The following is a 25683-nucleotide window of genomic DNA, read 5'->3' on the forward strand; positions in this document are numbered from 1 at the left end:
AAAGGCAAGGAAATCAGTTAAATTACCATGATGAATGTACTTTCATGGGCATTCAGAGTTTGCAATAAAATGGCAATCAGATTTACTCAAGAGAGCAAGAATATCCCATGCATGCTTAATAGTTTACTCAATCAAGAAAGATTTGCTAATCAACTACTATGTGCTCATCACTGAATTTGATGCTGAGATTTTTATTAAGTAAAATATGGGCTATTACACTTGTTGCCTGTGTAATTATGGTAAGAAAACTAAATATGTGTTAAATAGAAATGGAGTAAGGTAGAATAACCAATGAGAAGCTTCAAGGACGAGGTGCCACTTTCACTGTGCCTTCAAGGCAAAATTAACAAAAGTAAAAGGGGGAAGAAAAGACTCCCCTAGCCTGGGAAGAAATCAAACTTTTGTTTCCGACAATTTTCTAACAAAAAAAGAAGTAGGATGGGATGTAATCCAGAATAAAGGTAAATAGCTTTCAGAGTAGAGAAAATGCTTTTATATGAGACTTGAAAAGAGTAAGAGGACAATTATTTATGCAAACAAAAAAGAAAGAAAAATCATTCCATTATGAGGAGACAAATTTGTTTTGGGTTTCTGCTTCATTCCAAATAACAGAAAGTAGATATACAATATCCATCCATCATCCATTCATCTACCCATTCATTCATTCAGCAGACCCTTCAAAGTGCAGATTTTGTGTTGAAGACAATAGCAGGCTTTGAAGAATACAAAAAACATATAGTTCCTTCCCTGAAAGTGCTGCTGATGTATAATTAAGGGCTGTTCTTTTCCCCTTCCCCAACCTACCTCCCATCCCTATTGTGAGCTCAAAGCAGGGAGGCTGACAAAGTTGCTATTTGAAATATTTGTATGATTGAGAAGGTGACCATCTTTCAAGGTTTCCAAGACAGGGCGTTTTTGAAGAACTTTTTATGTCCTTCCTCCTGTGAATAAGACATAGATAGCTGACACACAGCTATGGTATTACTCTTCATTTTCCTTGAAATTGCAAAACGATTAAAGCCATCAGGCAACAATAGTTGACCTCTTGAATACCAGATAGGTGCCCTGGAGAGACTGATGAGTGAATATATTTAGAAAGGATTCCCGAGACTATTTGCATTTGTCTCTGAGAATGCTTTCTCTCCTTTGCTTCTGTGGTTAGCTTCTCCATAGCTCCGCGTTGTCATCCAAACTGAACCTACTTGATATGGAGGCTCCTAAGCTACAGGGAAACAACAAGCCCACTCGTCAACACAAGTAGTAACAGACTGGGAATCTTCACTCACGCAGTCAAAGTTTCTGTTGATTGAAGTGGAAAATCAGTGTTTTCTGATACTTTTAAGGCAATACCTACAAGTGTAAAGCCATTTAGATAAAGCCATTCGTTACAAGGGAGTTACGCGGCTCGATCTCTCCATTCATTGAGGACTTATCATTCCTGGGGCACTTTTCTGCAAGGGGACAACGAAAAGCAATGGAAAGTAAGTAGTGGCATAACTCCCACCTCCCAGCCTGGTGTCTCTGAATAGTCCCTACATTAACGTGCTACTGGAATGATTTTCAAATACAAAAAGGGAGGAAGGCATTTTGGAAATGTTTTGCATGGGACACAGGACTTCATTTTTAATTTGCCATGAAATCCTACATAAGTTACTTAAGATTCTAGGCCTCAGCTTTCTAAACTTAAAAAAAAAAATGCAAAAGAAAAATGGACAAAATTAACACCCTCTTGATTCGACCTACATTCCAGTGATGGTGTCTACTTTGGTAATTACTTTTAAGCCTGCAGCAAAGGCAATGACTAATTCTATTACTCCATAGAATACCAAACATACTAATATATGACTTTATATTATTTAAGTAACTCAGAAATGACAATGATCCAGTAATCAAGATTAGTGATAACTCAAGGAACAAAATAACATAGAACCAATCTTAATAGTCACAGGAAGCCAAACAGGAATCTAGCTAAAAAATATTGATGTCATTTTCCTCTACATGCTTCCCACAAAATTCTAAACCCATCTTGGAACACCAGGGGAGGGCAAAATGGGTCAATAGGCACATTTCCATGGATAAAATGTGGGGTAGGTGGGGCTCAAAATTGAGAATTTTAGCAACAATGCTGTTTTTCTTAGCCTAAAGTATTTTCTTCTGTAGGAATATAAGTATTTGAGTAAGAATTGAAATTAGAAACCCAAGCAACTAACTGCCAATGTTTTCAACTACAACATTAATACAAAATCAGTTAAGTGTAAGATCAAGACTATTTTGGAATTGCGGGCAAAACTCCATGAAGGATACTGTTTTTGAGAGCAGGCATAGTCAATATGTCTCTTGGGTATCAGTGAATCTATTTATAAATCAGCTCAACTAAGTGCCATGCAGGGCCTATCCATGCAGAGATAATAAGAGCTTAGAGTCAAAGAGGGAAGGGTAATGACCACACAGAGATAATAAGAGATTAGGGTCTAAGAGAGAAGGGTAATTGAATACTCAAATTGTTAAGAGTGGCTTGAAAGAACCGTGATGTAGGGGCAGATTATTGGTGCAAAGGAGGGATTGGTCAGTCCCTGGGGAGGATGAACAGAGACCATGCATTTCAGGTAGATGGGGATGGCTGCAATAAGTAGCCACTGGCTGAGGAATTCTGCGCACTGTGAGTTGCTACTTATAGCTCAAGCATGAATTTCAGGACAGTTGTTGCAAGGCCTGCTCAAGCAGGACCTAGTCTGCCAAGCTAAGGCATCTAGATTTCACCACTAAAGGGCTTTAAACAGATGAATCACATAATCAGATTTGCTTTTAGAATGATAACTGTACCAGCTGCATAGAGAATGGATTAGAAGGGTGTGATATTACAGACAGTCATATGCGAGACTGTTGACTTCCCAACTAAATTTAAGTGACCCCTTTCTATGAATTCTATGGGTCAAAACTTGTACTAAACATAGCTCTCACATTCCTATTGCCTCTTTAGAAGCATCGCAGAATCTAAACATATTTTGAAGGCTAATATGTTTTTTAATATCCTGTTAGATTCCCTTAGCAGGAAAAAGAAAAGCCATTCAAGGCTGACAGTAAGATACACTTTTCAAGCGACTGTTATGATCATTCTAACCCAATCTTTCTCTGACTATACTACTAAATACAACGTGGTTAAGCTTTTGCAGGAAAACATTCTCATAACCATATTCTCTGCCTTGTGTTTTTCATACTCTGTCACAGAAAGAATATGGAGTACTTTTAAAGCTGCTTATATAATTCACAGCAAGATCTGTTCCATTCTTAGTTATCAGTAAAGTTATTAAGTTAGCAGCAATCTACGTACTTTTTTCTACTTCTACCAGAAAAGAAGGAATGAAACTCAGTCACTTACGAAATGATCCTCCATGAATAAATTATCCTGCGGCTATGATATTTTTAAAATTACCTCACACCTATTAAAAACTAAATTAATCAAATCACTTAGATGTCAGAATATTTTTAAAAAGATAGATACTGTAAAATGCTACGATTTCTTGTAAAGATCCTCCAACTTCTTAAGGAATCTGAATTAAAATAGAACCGCTTCCCTAAAGAACCCTACTAAACCTATTAGCTATCGAGATTGTAACACATGTTGCTTCTGGGTAAAGAACACCTGTGTTTGCCCACTTGGGCAAAACACTAATTAGATGTGTAACGACACAACATCTATTACCAGAGCATTTGAAAAATGTATTTTTAAAAATCAAACTAAATTTCCTTCTAAGTAGAATGTAGTCCAAGAGTGTTTATCTGTGGGTTGATTGAGATTTGCTCTCATATGCTGCTTGTTATTAGACAACCTGTCAGTTTAGGCCACTTTCACAGTATTTGAGCTCTCACTGCCTGTCAGTCTCTGGATGTACAAAGGATTTGCAGTAAGGAAGGAGAAAAGCACATAAGAGATCACTTCCTTCTCAAGGACAAGGTCCAGGGCTAGCATAGTCACACACATGAGGTTCAAAGAAAGTTTCCTAGAGATGAAGAGTTAGAGTTTGACACACAGCAATGTGTCCAGGTAAAGGAAGGTGCAAAGGGAATTTTATTTAGATGAATCTATGTGGCCTAAAATATCATACAAAGGTATGGAGCAGGACTGGTGCAAGGAACAACTACTGGTAGCTTGATGTGCCTGGAATGAAAAACTGTGGGAAACCAGGCTGTTGATGCAGGGAAGGCCTGGAACCTGGATGTTCTTCTAGAACCAGTACAAGAGGCTGACTCACTCTCCGAAGACAGGATGAGGAAATATTTTACTGAATTTCAAGTGAGGGGCCGTATAATATAACCTCTGGTTTATGGTCTTAATTCCAGCACTAACTTGCTGTAAACATCTGAAGAAAATCACTTAGTCTTTCTACATCCCTCTTCCCTTTTCCCTCTTTCCCTTCCCTCTACCTACCTACTCAGGTATATTGAAGAAGTAAAAAGGATTTGCAGAACATAACCATAACATTATTTAAGAGTATTGTCATTTTAATAACAACTATTACGCATCACATGAACTACCCAAGGTGAACAAGAAATAGCAAGCACATACATCTTATAGCATAAGTGGATAGCACGTATTTCTATAGAGCAAATGCGATGATGAGTTTATTAAACATAGCACTACTTTGGTATGTCCTCCCATTCTTTTTTTAACAACCAGTGCTGCCCCAAGGGAAAACTAATAAAGCAAATAAAAATTCTCTCCATGCTCTCTCAACCTATCTTTTTTTTCCATTCTTTCCTTTTTCCCTACAAAGCATGCCTTTTCCCCCATCCTTTTCTAAAGTAAAAAGCTGGAGCATGCTTATCTCATATGCATATGTTGGCATAGATTTGTTGCCATTTGATGCCATGCCTGACATCAGGGTTGTTCTTTTCTAGAAGAGTTAGCATCTTCACCCATGTGACCATGGCTTCGACATTATTAAGAAAGTTGTGAACATTTCAGGGAGGCAGTATGAGTTTACTAAAAATGTATTGGACAAATCTCACTTTATTTACTTTTATGAAACTCTTCTTGGAGAGGCAAAATGTGAGAACGCAACAAAGATTATATATTCTATTCCTTCAGGGTTGCAGGCAGGATTTCTCTTGCTCTCCTTTAGGACCGGAAAAGGGTGTTAATCAGGAGCAGACCAATCAGTTGGATAGACTCAATAGCCAATTAATAACATTAATCAAAGTGTAGTGGTTACTAGTGTATTCATATCCCTAGGACAACAATGGGGAGAGTTACTATAATGGTAACAATGATGGGATCTATAGTTCTCTACTACACTTAACATTTTTGTCTATCATTTGGATTAAATGTCTGATTATCAAATGTGTAGTAACACATAGATTCAAAAGATAAAGATTGAAAACTATCTTTAAATTATCCCAAATCCTGAAGCATTTTGGTTGAAATCAATAAAATAAAATTTAACAAGCACAAAAATAAAAAATGCAGCTTCAGAATTAAAAAATTGAATGGTAAGATAAAGTAGACCTAATTTAAAGATGTTGTAAATAGGTATATTCATAAAATGAAATACTATATATATAGCTAAATAAACCAGATGGCTATTATAAATATGTTCTATAACTACATAATTCTATATACTATATAAGTGTATAACTAACTATAAATAAGTATATAATTGAAGTTTAGAAAAGATTAGTAACCCATCCCAGGTCATATAATTAGTAAGCAATGGGATGTACAGCCCAGGGCCATCTGAATTCAAACCCTAGATTCTTATCCACTATGCCACCTTGCTTCTCAAGGCAGAGTGGAACTCTGTTTACTGACATAAAGAGACTTTGTCATACATGGCAGCCTACAGAGCCATATATATTTATATATATAGACAGAGAACATATAAGCTCAGAATATACACACATACATATACATATATACATTACACATAACATGTATGCATATATATCAATAAAGATGGCTCATGGGAAGAGTCTTAAGGTTATAAAATTTCAACACTGGATGTTTCTTGGTAGTGGCATTAATTGCTGATTTTAAATTATTATTTTTCATCTGAATTTTCTAGTTTTTATAGTGATTATGTATTGCTTGTATAGTTAAAATGCATCCTGTGAATAGCTGAGGCATTGCAGTGATCAGAATTTTAGCATTAGTCAACAATGTGACTCAGGTGCTACAATCATTAAAGCAGTTCTGTTGTGTATTTAAGAACAGCCATATTCTAATGGAGTAGAAAACCACTGTCACGTGTCTTGTGCTGATGCCCAGAACACCGCGTTCAATAGAACATCCAAAAGTGGATAGCCAGGGTGGTAGGAGGTCTGGAGACTACGTCCTATGAAAAAAAGCTAAGGAACCGAGCAGAGTCTGAAAATAAAGGGGAAATACACGGAGAGATGTGTGACCATGGCCAGTTAAAATGGCAAAGTTCAGAAGCTGGGTTCTTTAGTGTTATTCCAGAAGTGGACAGGAGAAGCAGACCTGCCAGTCAGTCAATATTGAGGTCCTTCCAGGTACTAGGCCCTATGCCTGACATCAGGGATTTACAATGACTGAAGAAACAATCACCGCCTTCAGAGAACTCATGGGTGAGGAACTCATCACATTATTGCTAATAATTAAATAATTCTACTATACAAAGTGTCCTAAAGGAGACATGCAGGCGCTCCAGGAGCACCCAGTGTGGCAGCTTGTCCTCAGTGTCACAGAAGACCCGCCTGAGGTGGTGAGGTGGAGGTGTGCAAGCTGACACCTGACACATGATCAGGAGCTGACATGGCCACGAGGGGGCTGAGTTTGTAGAGGTGGAAGGAGGCTTTAGGAAGTGTGCAGAGTAAGAGGGAGTAAGGCCTGCTGCGGAAATTAATGAAGTCCTCTGGCACTTTTGCATAAGAAGCAATGACTCCTAATAGCGCTGGCAATGCCAACTGCTGGCATTGCCAGCATGTTGCCAACAGCATGGCCATGAAACACACCTAACAGGAGCATGTTGCAAGATCCAGAGTGACAGAACTGTCAGCTTTACAGTGGGTCACTGGGGTCAGCTACTGAAGTGGAATCAGACCTCAGAACACTAGGTGATGCTAGAGAGGAAACAGTCTGCTTTTAACCCGAAACTCAATGGAATCATATGATTCTGTTTTGTCATGGATAGGGAGTCATTTAGCAACATGCAGCAAAGGGAATGTTTATAAAAATATAAACAGTGATGATCTCCCAGGAGCCAATCTCTATTTAAAACAAAAATTTAATAACTAAGAAACAATAGATACAGCAATATCTCTAAGAATGCATATGACCCTAAGTAAGATTTTCTGGGTAAAAAAAAAATTGCAATCTGATAAGCACATCTCATGAGGATGTGTGAGTGGGCAAGAAATTCGCAGATAAGCTTTGATGTGGGCAAGTGTAAAATTATTCATTTATGCAAAATAATTCAAATGTCCCCTGTAAAAAGATGAGTTCCAAGAAATCAGTTACAGCTCAGAAAAGGATCTAAAAGTCAGATATTCCCTAAAAATGTGTTACTATAGTCCAAACAGCATATAAAATGTTAAGAACTCTACATTATTGACAACTGTGATATATGTAGCCTAACCTTAAGTAACCACTTTCCTAAAAGATGAGCAGACTTGGGAGATGTTATGGGATACAGCAGAGGGAAACTGAGTCTCCTGTAGTTTGAAGCAAAGAAAAAAACAGACAACCAGTGAGAGATGAAAAAGAAAGAAGAGGCATTTCTCCCTTCATCCATGAGTGCAGAATGTGAATTAAGGAAGACAATTAAGGATTACAGGAAGTGAGCAATGCCAAGATGGAACAGAAGGAGCCAACATAAGAAAAACTAAGGGTAGCAAGCCTGGGCATAGAGAAAATCACAAAAATAATCAAGAAAAGTCTAACACCAGATAGCACCAAAGGTGGTTATTCCAGAGCAGTGGTTCTCAAAATGTGACGTCTTTGCAATGCATCAGCATCACCTGGAAACCACAGTCTGAAATATAAAATCCCTCTCAGCCCCACCTGGGATCAAATGAATCAGAGAGATCAAGAAACCAGGAAACTGAAGAAGAATCCTCCCCTAGCCCAGGCCGAGCCATTTAGCCAGGTGCTGGGTTTGTAGGAAGCCACATCAGACACAAGGCCACTTTTCTTTACCAACTTCGTTTGCATTCCTTTAGCAAAAAGGTACTTCGTACTCAACAATCTTCTCTTCCTGAAAACTGAAACCCGAGTTTCTATCCCAGTGCTGCCCTCTGGTTTTATCTAGACCACTGGTTCTCCACTCTGGCCATTTTGCCCCTTGGGAACATATCACAAAGTGGGAGACCTTTTTGGTTGTCAAAACTGGGAGACTGGGGTAATGATACTGGCACCTATTGGGTAAAGGGCAGAGACGCTGCTAAACATTCAGCAATTCACAGGAAAGCTCCCCACAACAGAGAATTCTCCAGCCCAAAATGTCACTAGTGCTGCTGTTCAGAAACCATGATCCAGATCAGTTGCCCCGGAAACTAAATTCACACCAACCATCATCTCTTTGCTCCTCCACTCCTCCAGCCCAAACTGGTTCCACTAGCACTGTGAAATCCTGGTTGTGCTGACATAGTCAACTTCCCTTTATACCCAAATTTCTCCATGTCTGCTCTCCATACACTCAATTTAATTACATGTGGCTCTTCTCAGGTGACACAACCCTCTCAGTTGTATTCTCCATGTCAATGATGAATATAATATTCATTCTATTGCTTACAAACCCCAAAAGAGAATTGATGTCATGTTATTAGCAGGTCATGTTTTCTGATTTGAACGTGTTGAACAAGCCTATTAAGAGAGTTTCCATAATAATGCCACTTGATCGGGAGTCATAAAAATCTGCAAACTTTAGCTCCAGAAAGATAATAAAAATGCATCTCTTTCTTTTTATCAATAGAAACTTCAAAGCCAGAAGGCTGAGAAGTGATTTTTTCTAGAAAGAAAGTTAAAAACCCTGAGCATGTTTGATTCCTTGGTTTTACCTAAATATAACATATTATGAACCCATGGGTTTAGGTTAAAGTAGGACAAATTCTGGGAATTTGTACTTTCACTATATGGGAAATTGTGGTGCAACAAATCTATAAATATTTTTAAAATATTACTTTCACTGATCAGTAGTCCCATGGAAATGATGAACCCCATTTTTCTCCTCAGAATAAAGCTGATACTGAGGGGGGAAAATTATAATTACACATGTGCATTCACAATGAATTATGCTGCACTGTTTTCAAATACAAACCTGAGAAGAAAATGGAGAAGAGAGACAAGAGTGAACATGGACTATGGTAACCTATTAAAAACACACACTCGTGAAAACATTCATTAATAATAAATTAACACACATTTACCAGATCCTTATATGATAGCATACAGCAGGTAATTTAACCTCAAAAATTCAGCCAGGAGTTTGACATCAATCTGGGCAACATAGTAAGACCCTTGTCTCTACAAAACAAATTTAAAAATCAGCCACTGTGGTGGCGCATGCCTGTAGTCCCAGCTACTCAGGAGGCTGAGGCAGGAGGATCCCTTGAGCCCAAAAGTTTGAGGTTGCTGTAAGCTATAATTGTGCCATCACAATGCACTCCAGCCTAGGCAACAGAGTGAAACCCTCTTTAAAAAAGAAAAAATCACCTCCCAAACAGGTCTAAAGAAAGAATCTATCAGCTTCACAAAAATGTCCTTTAAGCTCACATGGAGCAAAGGCAGATGACTTGCTACACTTCCTGCCCATGTGGAAACTGTGATGGGTCTTGTTTTCCCAACTCTCTTCCTATCTTGTGTGGTTAACTTGCACACCCTCCTTAGCAAACTGCAGAACTTTTTAGGACAAATAAAAGTCCTTTTTGTACTTGGCAAAAGTCAAGCTTCCTGCCATGGCCTTTGTACAGAACACAGGAAGGGGCTGACCAGTCAGCCAAGTACTGTACTTCTTGACAATTGCCCAGGTAGTCAGGTGTAAAATGATGATATGGAAATTCAAAGGAAGTTACGTGGGAATAAGAGTTGCCACTGAAGTAAGGAGTGGCGTAAGATGCAGCCATATTCATCCAAGTTTCTCTTGAATGTCCATTCAACTTCTGCAAGCTTTCTACATAAGCATGGTCACCGGACACGGCCTCCCTCTCACCACTGGAAACTCCAGGTCATTCCAACCTAACTTGCTTTGGGAAGCAACAGATTCTCCTCTTCTGGGGGTGGAGGTATCCACCACAACACCCACGTTGCTCCTCCTCAGACCCGCAGGCCAGCACGGGGTACTCTCTTCTGCTTCTCACCACTAACTGCTAAGGGCTTCCTCTCCTTTCTCAGGCCTCGCGGAACTCTCTCCCCATCTCCCTTTCTACCTCTCTTCTAACTCTTGCCTCAGGAAAATTATTCTTCCTCCCTTCTAAATCTCTCATTATGTTTCTTTCCTATGTGAATCAAAAAAGACTAAAAATTTGGTAAAAAGTACAGTTACAAGTATGATAAAATTATACCCAGTTAAAAACCCAGGATTTCCCTTTGGAACCTAAATCAAAACAGTAAACAAAGAAAACAAACAAAAAAATTCTCCCTCATCTTTCTCTAATTAAATGTGCTTTCTTTCCCCTCAAACATATCTTCAAATTACATTATTTATTCAGGTTCACAGTGTCTCCTTTGTCTGAAATTATATTTTAATAGTTTTTTGTTGGAAATCTTCAGAGAGTATTCAAATTGAATTAAACAGGGTTTTGTGGGTGTATTAGTTATGGGTAACTAGTTACCGCAAAATTCAGTGGCTTAAGACAACAAAGATGTATTATCTGACAGTTGCTGTGGGTCAGAAATGCAGAGCGTCTTAGCTGGGTGGTTCTAGGCAGTGAGGTTATCACCAGGCCTGCAGTCTTCTCAAGGCTTGACAGGGACTGGCAGGTCCACTTCCAAGCTGGAGTCTTCACATGGCGTTTGGTCAGAGACCTCCGTTCCTCACCATGGGGGCCTTTCCATAGGCTGCCTGAGCATCCTCAGGATGTGACAGCTGCCTGGCCCCAGGGCGAGGGATCCAGGAGAAAGGGAGAGAAGAGAGCCAAGGTGCCTTTTGTCATCTAGTCTCTGAAGCCACATTCAGTTGCCTCTGCTTTTTTATTCTATTTGTTAGAAGTAAGTCACTAAATCCAGCCCATGCTGAAGGGAGAGGAATTAGCTCTACCATTTGAAGGTTTTGTCAAAGAATTTCTGAACATATTTCAAACAACCACAGTAAGCAGGGCTTGAATGCAAGCCCCACTTATGACATATTTCCATGAGGGGAAAAGTGTTCTGCAACCTAACTACAAGCAAATGTTTAAAACGCAGCTTTTTTGGTTAAAGGAGATACACCTCATATTATATGAATATGGCTGGGAAGCTGTCAAACATTATGGTTTATTATTGAGCCTTTAAAATGTACTGAAAGCTGTAAGTTTATAGATTTCACCATTATAAAATATCCAAACAACCACAATATATCTTTACACACACATGCGCGCACACACACACACACACACCCCTTCAACATTCGTTTGAAAATTGAAATACCTACAGAATAGCTATAGGGTTCCACAGAAAACAACAGGATTGGATGACTCCTTGAGGAAAACATGGGGGGGGGGAATTTTAGCCACTAAGGAGACAAGTTGTTTTAATAAATGGCTCATAAACCTTATCTACATTTACTCATACACCAGGACAAGTCTACCATTAGCCATCAGCAATTACATAAACTAGGGATTCTTTTAAGATGTTGAGATACAGTTAGCAAGAAAACAATTTGTCTTTAGGAGAGAAAAGTTCTCCTCTCAAAATATCCTCCCTTATAATAGATTGCTCTAATTCTCACTCCTCTTCCCCTTCCCATGGTGCATCTCTGCTATCCTGAAAGAGTCTTGAATCAAGAGTTTAGATTTACTTTCACCCTTTATAAAAACTATGTGAATGCATATAGTTTAAATTCCAAAGTGTCTTGTCTATAATAACTGAAGTCCAGTGTCAAGTCACAAGGAATTGAAAACCATTATATCTAAAAATAAAAGCAATATACCTAGTAAAAATGTATATTGGACTCATGGAAAAATATTAGACACAGTCATGAAAGCAGCGAGGCATAAAGAAAATACATTCAGTTTGCTAATAGACTTCTTGTTTTTCTGTCTTGTTGTGCATTCTCTCTCAATCTCTTTGCCAGCTCCCCTTCACCATCCAAGTCTTCACTATTGGTGTCATTCAAAGTTCTGTGTATCATTTCTTGTCTTCTCATCTAAAATACTTGGTGATCTCTTCAACCCCTGTAGCTTCAATACCAGCTCAATGTAATCATCCCAAAGCTGTGTCCCCAACCTAGGCCCCTCTTCTAAGCTTCTGACATAGATACACCCAACTGCCTTCTGAAAAGCTTTACCACAGTGTCCTAAGCTGAAAGCATTATCTTCTCCACGGAAGTCCCTCCTCAGGTGCCTCCTGGAACAATCATGCTGTAATTCAAGCTTCCTTTTCACACCTCCAGTCCTCTCAAATTGAATCAGTCCCCAGTACTCCCACACTGTGCCTTCTTGCAAAGTAGAAGGATCGCTTCAATCCATCCTCACTTCCTGGACCTCGCTACCTCCCACTTAAGACTACTGATTGCAACAGTCTCTTCATTCACTCTTCCCATCCTACACTCTCGACCCCTCAAATCTATCCTGCACCCTGCAGAGTGTTTTTCCTAACTGTATTAGTCTCCTATTTAAAATCCTTCTGTGGCTTCCACTTCCACCATCAGGCTCTTCTAAATTCATTTTGATAGTTAAGGGAAGCCTACTTTGACTTCATTCTCATTTCTTCTCTAGGTTCCCTTCTGGTAGCTTCCCACCCTGAGCCTACATTCACCATGTCTGGTGTATACACTTTTTGAAAGGAAAGTAAATCTCAGGACCCCAAAATCACTAAGCCAAAGGGAAATGTCAAGCTGGGAACTTGCTCACGCAAAGCTGCCTCCCATTTTATTCCTAAATAACTACAAAGATTAAAAAAGCTACATACCTCCCTCACAGTTTTCCCACAAGGAAATTCCTTTTGGTACTCAAGATCTTTACCTTAAAAGAGTTCTGTTGTGAATAGTGCCGCAATAAACATACGTGTGCATGTGTCTTTGTAGTAGAATAATTTATAATCCTTTGGGTATATACCCAGTAGTGGGATGGCTGGGTCATACGGTACATCTAGTCCTAGATCCTTGAGGAATCGCCATACTGTTTTCCACAATGGTTGAACTAGTTTACAATCCCACCAACAGTGTAAAAGTGTTCCTATTTCTCCACATCCTCTCCAACACCTGTTGTTTCCTGATTTTTTAATGATGGCCATTCTAACTGGTGTGAGATGGTATCTCATTGTGGTTTTGATTTGCATTTCTCTGATGGCGAGTGATGATGAGCATTTTTTCATGTGTCTGTTGGCTGTATGAATGTCTTCTTTGGAGAAATGTCTGTTCATATCCTTTGCCCACTTTTTGATGGGGTTGTTTGTTTTTTTCTTGTATATTTGTTTGAGTTCTTTGTAGATTCTGGATATTAGCCCTTTGTCAGACGAGTAGATTGCAAAAATTTTCTCCCATTCTGTAGGTTGCCTGTTCACTCTGATGGTAGTTTCTTTTGCTGTGCAGAAGCTCTTTAGTTTAATGAGATCCCATTTGTCAATTTTGGCTTTTGCTGCCGTTGCTTTTGGTGTTTTAGACATGAAGTCCTTGCCCATGCCTATGTCCTGAATGGTACTACCTAGATTTTCTTCTAGGGTTTTTATGGTATTAGGTCTAACATTTAAGTCTCTAATCCATCTTGAATTAATCTTCGTATAAGGAGTAAGGAAAGGATCCAGTTTCAGCTTTCTACTTATGGCTAGCCAATTTTCCCAGCACCATTTATTAAATAGGGAATCCTTTCCCCATTTCTTGTTTCTCTCAGGTTTATCAAAGATCAGACGGCTGTAGATGTGTGGTATTATTTCTGAGGACTCTGTTCTGTTCCATTGGTCTATAGCTCTGTTTTGGTACCAGTACCAGTTTATTGCGGCACTATTCACAATAGCAAAGACTTGGAATCAACCCAAATGTCCATCTGTGACAGACTGGATTAAGAAAATGTGGCACATATACACCATGGAATACTATGCAGCCATAAAAAAGGATGAGTTTGCTTCCTTTGTAGGGACATGGATGCAGCTGGAAACCATCATTCTTAGCAAACTATCACAAGAAGAGAAAACCAAACACCGCATGTTCTCACTCATAGGTGGGAACTGAACAATGAGATCACTTGGACTCGGGAAGGGGAACATCACACACTGGGCTTATCATGGGGAGGGGGGAGGGGGGAGGGATTGCATTGGGGAGTTATACCTGATATAAATGATGAATTGATGGGTGCTGACGAGTTGATGGGTGCAGCACACCAACATTGCACAAGTATACATATGTAACAAACCTGCACGTTATGCACATGTACCCTAGAACTTAAAGTATAATAAAAAAAAAAAAAAAAAAAAAAAAAAAAAAAAAAAAAAAAAGTTCTGTTGATTTCACCCTGGCAATGTAAATTGATAACTTACCTTCACAGGTGCAGGACAAAGGACAGAACTCAAAGTCATCCCTCTGCTCATCTAAGGCAAATGCTTATCTGATTGCTTCTTCTCACCTACTGTTTATATAAAAATGTAGATTCACTGCGTCAGACTAAGACAAAAGCGACTATTCCTCTACCCCCCCCTCACATGTAAATTCTGTATTCAGTGAAAGGCTGATCAAAGACTCAAAAAGAATGCCACTGTTTGTCTCTTACCAATCTATGACCTGAAAGCCTCCTAACCACTGCAAGTTGTCTCGCCTTTCCAGACCAAACCAATCTACATCTTACACATGTTGACTGATGTCTCATGTCTCCCTAAAAGATAAAAAACCCAGCTGTACCCCAGCCACACTGGGCACATGTCATCATCTTGAGGCCCACAAAGAATTTCCTTGTAGGCAAATTGTGAGGGAATTATGTAGCTTTTTTATCTCCTGAGGCTGTGTCATGGGTGTGTCTTTAACCTTGGCGAAATAAATTGATTGAGTCCTATCTCAGATACTTTTGATTCACAACTTCATCAATATTGTTGAAAGAATCATTTGCACTTCCCTTTATAGAATGTGTTAAATACACACCTCTGTGCTTATTCTCTCTGTAGAGAGAAAATATTTTCCTTCCTATTTATTTGGTAAAATCTGTTCAGCCCTCAAGACCTAGCTTGAGTTACGTTATTTGTAAAAACTTCCTTGACCTCCCCTAACATCTCAGCTGCAGCTCGTCATACCCTTCTTTGTGCAATCAAGACCCATATTCTTACATATTTTCTAGCCCGTTTCACACTGTCATCAAACTATTTGCCTTTGTGACAGCCTTGAGGGAAAAAGGTATCTTTTTCACCTCTGTATTTTTGTATCTAATACCTACTACTTAAAAGGTACCCAATGAATGTTCGTTGAGTGAGGGATGAATGATGGAAGTAGCAAAATGCTGTAACAATAATGGAATAATAGACTGACATGTTTTCTAACACAGATTCCAATAAAGCATGGGCTTACATAGATCATGACAAAAAACAAATGTATTAGGCTTTGTAGGTCACATTAATTACTGTTCAATGAAATTTGCACAACCATTATATTTCACAGGTATTCCTGCACTCACAATACTGAAGGCCTCCATCTAAAGTTGCCCAGATGCTGGTGACACATTCCAAAGAATGAGTCAGTGAGATACGTCCAGACTAACAAGGTGTTGCTGTATTACTGAGGCCTCCTCCAGATGGTGATTCCTGGAAAGTTAAGTATATGGTGCTGGCTGGAAGTCTGCAGCTTTGACACATGGGAATGTTTGCCTTAGGACAGTCTAAACTCCCCATCTCGTATGACACAAGGTGTGTGAAATTGTTACTCCAAATAACACAATCTGCCCCTCCCATGAATTCATACAAGCATGAAGTATTCTGTAGAAGGAACAGAATTTTGAGTAACTCAACTCAAATTGTTAAAAAATTACAACTTGAGTCTCCATCGTAGTTTGTATCTTCATACTCTGAAAACCTTGTACAGAATATTTTGAACATAATGTATGTGATTATATTTAAAATAATTCTTCCTTGGATTAATTTTTCTAAAAATTATGGAAACTACTCATAACAATTCAACAAAATAATGCAGTTATAGATTATCTTAGGACTAATTCAAGCCTAAGATTTTTTTCCATCTCAGGTAACAACCTATGCTATTAAAACCTCACGTGACTTTGCACAGAGAGAGTAGCAGTTGAGTTAGCACAATGTCCTCGTCTCTCCCAGACATCAATTTAATTGCCATTTAGAAGTCACTCGCTCGCAATTATTATTTTCAGAACTTTTCACAAAATAGTTTCACTACTAATGTTAGGTCATAACAGATTTTTAAGTGGAGAACTGGAGAAAAAGAAAGAGATGAACATTTTAACAAAGGTCAGAGAAGGATGATTACTTGCTGATAAGCACTTAAAACATCTCAGTTGAATGTAAAGCCAGACCCAGAAAACATCACTTCTTCCTTAATACAATTCTTTGCTCCTGCTCTGCCGCCCAGGCTGGAGTGCAGTGGCCAGATTTCAGCTCACTGCAAGCTCCGACTCCCGGGTTTACGCCATTCTCCTGCCTCAGCCTCCCGAGTAGCTGGAACTACAGGCACCCGCCACCGCGCCCCCCGGCTACATTTTTTGTATTTTTTAGTAGAGACGGGGTTTCACCGTGTTAGCCAGGATGGTCTCAATCTCCTGACCTCGTGATCCGCCCGTCTCGGCCTCCCAAAGTGCTGGGATTACAAGCTTGAGCCACCGCGCCCAGCCACTAAGGGCAAAACTTTTTAAAACCCAACCATGCAACTTTACACAACACTGAAGAGTTCTTTGCAAGATAAGGATAACTCTGAAGCAATTACACATAAATCTAGAACTTCAGGTGTGAAACATTTGTAATTGCTTTAAAAATATAGGATTCAGAAAGTTAATGCCTACCTCTTGCCTGACAAAATATAGTGAAGGTTCGTAAGTCAATCAACCACATAGAGTCCATTAAGGTTCCCCACCAAAAAGTTGTATGTTACCTAAAATCTGTCATTATTATTAATGAAAAACCTTGAAAATTTGCTAGATAAGGATCTGATGGTCTAAGAGGCAGGAATGCACCAATGCCTGAGGGCAAGATTGTGCCTCTCTACCCTCAATGTCCAAGTCCCATTGTTTACTGTCCCATTGAATCACACAACTGAGACACAACCTAATTTCCAATAGTAGGGCATTGGTTACATAAATTATTTGATTACTTTTAATGGCATTATTATTTATACTACATAGAATTATATTCTGGAATACCCAGCAGCTGTTTTTAAAATGAGCTAATTCCCAATATACTGACATGGACTTCTGAGACTGGAAGATAATTTTAATTTATTAAGTAAAAACAAAATGTCAGAACAACATGTAAAGTATGATTTTAACCTATAAAATGCATATATATATATATATATACACACACACACACACACAGAGATATTCACATCTGATACTTTTTAAATATCTGGAAAGTTCCATTTCACACTGTTAAAAGAGACTATCGCTAGGAAGTGGTGGAGAAGCAGGGCCCAGTGTACATTCTAAATCATAAAACCTGAGCTGTTTGGTTCTAACACAGGCTACTTCCATTATAATGTTTTTTTTTTTTTAATGAAAGCATCTGAGCTCTTAATCATGGTAAACTCCTCACATTCCATCAGGGACACCAGGTTGCACATCTCGAGGCTGTAGGATGTACATCATATATCTTACGTCCCTCATGGTCCTTCATGGTACAGTGTACCATGCAAGATCTCCTCCAGGAGGAAGGAACCACACCTGCATGCACACTCTAGAGGTTTCTGAAGTGGGGCCCAGAGGTCTCCTCTGGGAGAGTGTATGAGGGCACTGACAATATATCCATCAGGATACATAGAAGTTCTACCAATAGCAGTAGCCAAAGTCCAGAAATAATATTAAATGTTTTCATTTAATTCTGGAGTTCTTATTCTCTGTTAAAAGGCAACTCAATGTAGCTGTTAAAACAGTATGTTCTGCAGTCAGACAGCCTAAATCCACCAGCTATTAGCTAGGGGACTTTGAGCAAATTAAGTAATTTCTCTGTGTTTCATTCCACAGCCTATAAAATGTGGACAGTAATAATAGGGACATTGTGGGGTTTCAATGAGTTAGTATAGATGAAGTGTTTAGAATGGTGCCTGGATGATCATGTGTTCAATAAATGTCACTTTTTGCTAGTGTTCTTGTCTGGTGGGCAAGGTGTTATCACTGAAAATGGGTTCACTGATTATACTCGCTTTACAAATGTCTCAGAATAGCCACATTCACACAATAGCCCTCAAGGTCTAGCTTACTGTCCTCTACAGCAAAATGTACATATCTGTAGATATACAGGAATTATACCAGCAGTTACACACCAAACAATCGTATGGGCACAGACATCAGAAGGGAAAGATTTTTCACCAAAAGCAATCCAATTATTTCTATTTCAACCAGAGTCATTTCCAATTTGACCTCATATCAGGAAAATCTTATTTTTGATGGGCAAAATCTTGAACTTTATATTTAAAAATCTTTAACTTTATATTAAAAGTATTTACCTTTGAAAATTATCAAAGAACACAATTTTTTAAACCTTTGGTGTCCTGTAAATAATGATTGCATATAAACAGTTGAAATGTGAATCATTAACAAAAATGTGTTTCATGTATATATTTTCAGGAATACATTAATTATATGAAACAAGTAATTTACCATCACTGTCTGTGACCTTCACTGAGGGCCGTTTTTAATTAGTGTTTGCACTTAGTAGACATTGACACCATCACAGTTATAAAGATTTTATATTCTAACACATCCCAGTGAATTTATGAGGTTCCCTAACTTACAGGCTTGTAACTACATACTGTCTTGCTAGGGGGATTGAAAACAGTTTGGTTCCAATAAACTAGCAAAGGTCGAGAGTGCAGTGAAGACTGCACAAGCTGTTAAGTCCCAGTTCACTTTATGATTTGAGGTCATCAGTTAATCTACAAGTAGTATTGTGTACGTGTGTGTGTGTGTGTCTGTGTGTGTGTATTCTGACCTGTCCTCCACCTGAAAACACAATATACTGTGTATTTGTTTTTACTTCCCTAACACAAAACCATTCTCTGCATGGACCACAAAATATGTTTCTTAACAAAAATTTAAAATAATGAAGATATTGAAAAGGATGCAGACAATAAAATTTTCTTTTTCAAATGTTTTAAATGATCATCTGAGATTAACTCTATAATGAATGGAGTTAAACCCTAGAAAAATCTTCATTAGTCAGATTCTGATAAGATTTATAATCATCTGATACATGCCAGCTGCAAGGAAAATGTGCATCACCACTATTCACAATAGCAAAGACACGGAATCTACCCAAATGTCCATCAATGATAAACCAGATAAAGAAAATGTGGTACATATATACCATGGAATAGTATGCAGCCACAGAAAGGAATGAGATTATGTCCTTTGCAGGAACATGGATGGAGCTGGAAGCCATTATCCTCAGCAAACTAACGCAGAAACAGAAAACCAAACACTGCATGTTCTCACTTGTAAGTGGGAGCTGAACAATGAGAACACATTGGCACAGGGAAGGGAACAACACACACTGGGACCTGTCAGTGGGCGTGGGGGGAAGGAGATCATCGAGATAAATAGCTAATGCATCCTAGGCTTAATACTTAGGTGATGGGTTGATAGACACAGCAAACCACCATGGCACACGTTTACATATGTAATAAACCTGCACATCCTGCACATGTATCCCAGAACGTAAAATTACATTAAATTAAAAAGAATATGTGCTTCACATACAACAAACAAGCATATACACTATTGTTGCACCTTAATATTTCTTTCCATATTATAATTTTTAGTATATAAATTTCTGGCTACGTTTTGATGATTTAATCAAAATACCATGGAAATCTGAATTCCTATACATCTTGCTAGTTTTCACTTTTGCATTTCTTTCTGTGTGACATCAGCTAAAAGGCAGCTCTTCCACCATTCGGTTTCCCTAAGGAAAAATAATATGATGAATTTGAAAACTGGTAACAGTACATCTGAAAATGTACAGTGGTTTAGTTAAAGTTACAAGCTGCTGTTCCAAATCAAAACTTCATTTTTAGCCCTTCATATCTCAGTGAAATTCTCTTATTAAGTGAAAATCTGCATTAAGTGGAGTAGGAAAAAGAGAATTCACTTCCTTTGTATGTTAACTTTCTGAAAATCTCAACATGATTCCATTGGAAAACTACTATAGTGGTTTAGAAGAGAAATCAACCAAAATCAAGTTTAAGTTAAAAAAAAAAAAGTCCAAGGGGAAAATAATTTGCTGTGTTTACAATTTTTTTCCAAGCTCTAAAAATAGCAGAAGTTATAGATATAGTTATAGTATATAGAATAACATAGAATGAGTAGACTGGATTTTGAATAAAAATATAATTTCAACCAAAAAAATATGATGATGTATTTAAAACAAAGCTAGAGAGCTATAAAAATCAGAAGTAGCTATAACACATAAAAATATGGATTCATTACTCATTTGCCCCTTCAGCCATTTTAACTTCACTTTTATTAAGCAGTAATTAATACTACTTAAAGTCACTATATTTTGCACATATGCTATGTGCAAAATCCTCATTTGAAGAAGGATCAAGATCATGCCTTTTGTCAACTTGTGGTGATTTTAAAACCATGGCACAATATACAATTTCCAGATGATCTTGTTGGGAACAGTCTACATATTTGAAAATTAGCCTACAAAATAATTAAATTATTTGCCCCAAAATGTGTGCTACTTACATCTGCTCAAAGGTAAATAAACCCAAGCATGTTGATCTAGATGGCAGCATCATGATTGAAAATTTTCCCTGTCATGGATGAGGAAGAGCAGGTTAAAAAGAAATGACAGAGCTTGCCTGTGTCCATTAAAAATTAAGGAAATAATTTTGAGACAAATAAAATAGTATCCCATGCAGTACTAGTTACTTGGTAAAATGATTACCCTTAAGAGGTAGTACAAGATGAAAACACAAACTCTCAATTAGAGTTTACATAAATCACAGGTAATACCTCCACAGTAAGTTGGGAAAAATTAGCGAGAAAAGTACAAACACCTTTTGAAGTCAATTTCAAGGAGGAAAATTACCAGACGGTCCAACTAACCATTCACACCTGTCTGAGAACACTTCTTCTTAGATGGACTTTTACCCTCAGTCAGAATACAATTCTTATATTCTCATGTCTTAACCAAGTATACAGTTCCCACTGTATACTCCATTCTAAACGCTGGACAGTACACATACATGTGCGCACACACACACACACACACACACACAAACACACAAGCCACAAATTGCAAAGCAAAGAAGGCCATAAATTACAAAGCAAAGAAGGGATTAGATTGCTGTTTCATTTGAAGGTAATTCTAAAATATCTCCCAGTGAAATTATATCCTTGTCTAAATTGGAGAACTTTAAAAAAACAAGAGTGTGTCTTAAGATCTCCAAATAGAAATTACTAAGCAAATAGTATCTCAGTGTCTTGATTGTAAATTTAAAAGTTATATAACACAGCAATATTAATTGATATGCTCTTTTTTGAGCATCTTATTTCAAGACAGACCATCAAATCAGAGCAGTTTGAAAGAAAAGCAAATGTCACCATCAACAGCACGTCAGAGGCTCAGCACTCTTCACTTGGATTTGTCTGTGGTCCAGGAGAGGAGGTGAGCCAAGAACAGGCAGAATATTGTTCACCTGAAGGGCATCACGTTGGAAAAGACAGCATGGAGAAGAACAGAAGTTAACCTGGCATCAAAGCCTGATGCCCAAAATGTTGAAAGCATTCGGGTGCCAAAATGTCTTAGGAACTGGTGCCTGAGATGTAGACTGGCCATGGGGATTTTAGGCCTCAGACTCCAGCCACACTGTGTATTGGCTGTGAATTTTCTTTTGTAGCACACCTCCAGGCCAGTACTACAGGAATTTGTAACAGAATCCACTTCCAGAAATGCTGCTCTGTTTTCCCTGAGTGTTTCCTGCACCGTTTGCCACTCCTTCATTTGCCTTCCCTATAAATGCTGTTGTTCTTCAGTTCCATGGTTTCAGCTATGAATTCATGTGGGATTCATTTCCAAAATTTTATCTTTACCTTTGAACAGTATTTTGAATTCTAGACCCTTAAAACAACTTCAGATTTCACATCTTCCAAACTGAACCCATTGGATGTCTTCCTTGTATTCATTAGGTTACGATTTTAACTGACATAACAGAGAACCTAATAGCCTTTGCTTGAACAAGATAGGACTTTTTATTTTTTTTATCTCTCAAATAACAGTGTGGACGTGAAAAGCAGTCCAGGGCTGACATGGTGGTTTCATGGTGTCAGTGGCCCAGTCTCCTTCAGTGTTCATTGTCTCTTGGTATCATGTCCTCTTCTCCATTTCCACGGCCACTGCCTTGGTTCAGGACTTCATCTTCTTATTTGAAGTATTGTCGTGCCCTTCTTTCTGGGGCCACTGCTGCTGGCAGTGTCCTCACTACTGCCAGACACTGATGTGATCTGTTTGTTCCAGAAGACTCTAAATTCATTGCCATGATAGTCCAGGCCCTTATAAATATGGCCTGGGCCAAACCGTTTCATCTCCATTTCTAGCCACTCCCTAACACTAGGTCACCCTTTTCCAAATACTTTGCAAGCTTTCATTCCCTCGTGATTTTGCTAGGACTGTACTTTCCTCCTTACCCCTATTTGATCCTTTTTCTGGCTCATTATTATTCAAGCCTATGTCAAGTATTATCTCATTTACTAAATGTTATCTCCTCTATGGGCTCTTCTAACTTCTCTCCACCAAACTGAATTCAGAAAATGTTTAATGAGCATAATTCAAGATAAGGAATAGAGATATTGAGATAAATAAAAGTGCTTCTGCACTAAGAGGTTAAATATTTAGCAGAGGAGATGGAAACTTTACTCATTATAATACTTTATCAAAAGGATAAGTGCAATATGAACAGAATGATATGGGGGAAGTTAATCTTGCCTGCAGGCAAAATCAGCTGTTTACCTCTATGTATAATAGCACTTCGTTGACACAGCACAGATTTTATTCAATAAATCTGTGTCTCTCTTTCTCATAAAAATTATGAGTTTAGTGAGAACAGAACCCATGGTCCCCACACTACTATTTTATCCAATGCCTAAAGAAGAAAGAAAAAGGATTTTATTTTGATATTCATTTCTAAAGTCCATACAAGTATAGAAAAAAACTCAAATTTTATTTTATTTTTTTATTTTATTTTATTTTATTTTTTTTCTCATGGGTCACTGAGGCTTTTTATTTTAAGCACAAAACCACCGGGCATCTTGCCTGTGGCCACCCCGGAGATGACACGAGGCTCACATGACTCCAGACACTTGGTGGAAAGTAAGGCGAGAAAAACAGTGATTTGGGCCAATTACACGACGGCAAAGCTAGAGCTGCCAAACAGGGCTCCGGGGAGCTTGGTTCTGTAGAAGTTCTAAGGAAGTGGCACGGACTCCACGGCGGTGGGTGAGAGGCGCTAACTAGCAGGGACCCCTGCAAGCGTTGGTCGGGGCCTCGAGCTGCCTGAGCTGACACAAGGGGAGGGGTCTATTTAGCCAACAGGTGACCGAAGGGCTTGCCTGCCCACAGATTACTTGGCCAGGGGGTTTCTGAAGTTCCTGCCAGCAAACTTAGCCTTGCTGCCCAGTTCCTCTTCAATTCTGAGGAGCTGGTTGTACTTGGCAAAGCGCTCAGATCGACAAGGGGCACCAGTCTTGATCTGCCCAGTGCACAGCCCCACAACCAGGTCAGCGATGAAGGTATCTTCAGTCTCTCCAGAACGATGAAACACCATGACACCCCAACCATTGGCCTGGGCCAACTTGCATGCCTGAAGGGACTCGGTCACGGAGCCAATCTGGTTGACTTTGAGCAGGAGGCAGTTGCAGGACTTCTCGTTCACGGCCTTGGCAATCCTCTTTGGGTTGGTCACTGTGAGATCATCCCCGACTACCTGGATTCCTGCACTGGCCGTGAACTTCTGCCAAGCTCCCCAGTCATCCTGGTCAAAGGGATCTTCGATAGACACCACTGGGTAGTCCTTGGTGAAGGACTTGTACAGGTCAGCGAGCTGATCAGGTGAGATGTACCTGCTGGGGTCATCGGGAGACTTGAAGTCCAGGTCATACTTCCCAGACCTGAAGAACTCAGAGGCCGCTACGTCCATGCCAATGACCACCTTATCAGTGTAGCCAGCTTTCCCAATAGCAGTCTTCAGCAGCTCCAGGCCTTCTTTATTCTCCAGGATGTTGGGAGCAAACCCGCCTTTATCCCCGACATTGGTAGCATCTTTCCCGTATTTCTCCTTGATGACATTCTTCAGGTTGTAGTAAACCTCCGCTCCAATGCACATGGCTTCCCTGAAGTTTGCTGCACCGACTGGGAGGATCACGAACTCCTGCATGGCCAGCTTGTTACCGTCATGAGAACCGCCATTGATGACATTGAAAGCTGGGACTGGCAGGATGACTTCAGAGTTGCCAGCCAAGTCAGCAATGTGGCAGTACAGAGGTCCCCCTTCTCAACAGCACCAGCTTTGCAGACGGCGAGGGACACCCCCAGAATGGCATTCGCACCAAACTTAGATTCATTTTCTGTTCCATCCATCTCGATCATCAGTTTGTCAATCTTCTCTTGTTCTGTGACGTTCAGTTTCTTGCTAACCAGGGCAGGCGCAATAGTTTTATTGATGTGCTCAACAGCCTTTGAGACACCCTTCCCCATATAGCGAGTCTTATCATTGTCCCGGAGCTCTAGGGCCTCATAGATACCAGTTGAAGCACCACTAGGCACAGCAGCCCTGAAGAGACCTTTTGAGGTGAAGAGATCAACTTCAACAGTGGGATTCCCATGAGAGTCAAAGATCTCCCTGGCATGGACCTTGAGAATAGACATGCTGAATTTCTAGCTGCTGGGACTCGTGGCCTAGGAGAGGAAGCGGTGGGTGCAGCAGACACCGAGGTGAGTGTGAAGCCGGCAAGGTCTGCAAGGTCTGCGTGCTCCGGGTCCCCACACCCCACAAAACTCAAATTTTAAATAACGATTTTGCAGGGTAAAATTTTCAAAATCAGATTAAAATAATACTGAATTATCTTTTTCTAATCATATTATGAAGGGAAAAAACTTACACGTTAATTAAATTCACATGGAAAAGATTACTTTATTGAAGTGTTGAAAAAGAGAATGATTTACTTTCTATAGGTAAAAACTCATTAAAAATAGTGAGCATGTTAAGAATATTAAACCATTAAGGCATAAAAACTGACTTGACTTTAATAATATTTCATTGCAGTAACAGGAACTACAATAAAATTTATTGTTTTAAGAGAGATATACATCTGAAAGAAAAATAACTAACAAAGAAATCGAAATGTACAGTAATTTTGCACCAATCACAGTTA

At 39.1% G+C, this 25683-nt stretch overlaps 1 protein-coding gene, 1 long non-coding RNA gene and 1 pseudogene across 3 annotated transcripts in view; all 3 read right to left on the minus strand.

Annotated features, from left to right (window-relative positions):
- FGF14 (fibroblast growth factor 14) overlaps positions 1-25683 on the minus strand; it is a 703287-nt gene that overhangs the window by 640176 nt on the left and 37428 nt on the right. The window lies entirely within an intron of this gene.
- LOC105505874 overlaps positions 1-25683 on the minus strand; it is a 78952-nt gene that overhangs the window by 48733 nt on the left and 4536 nt on the right. The gene's annotated exons all lie outside the window — the stretch shown is intronic.
- Positions 23505-25289, minus strand: LOC105505873 (annotated as a pseudogene). Its single transcript, XR_001000830.1, has one exon. The product of XR_001000830.1 is annotated as an alpha-enolase pseudogene (transcript).

This window comes from Colobus angolensis, unplaced genomic scaffold (assembly GCF_000951035.1).
Source record: "Colobus angolensis palliatus isolate OR3802 unplaced genomic scaffold, Cang.pa_1.0 Scaffold13, whole genome shotgun sequence".
Classification (NCBI taxonomy): domain Eukaryota; kingdom Metazoa; phylum Chordata; class Mammalia; order Primates; family Cercopithecidae; genus Colobus; species Colobus angolensis.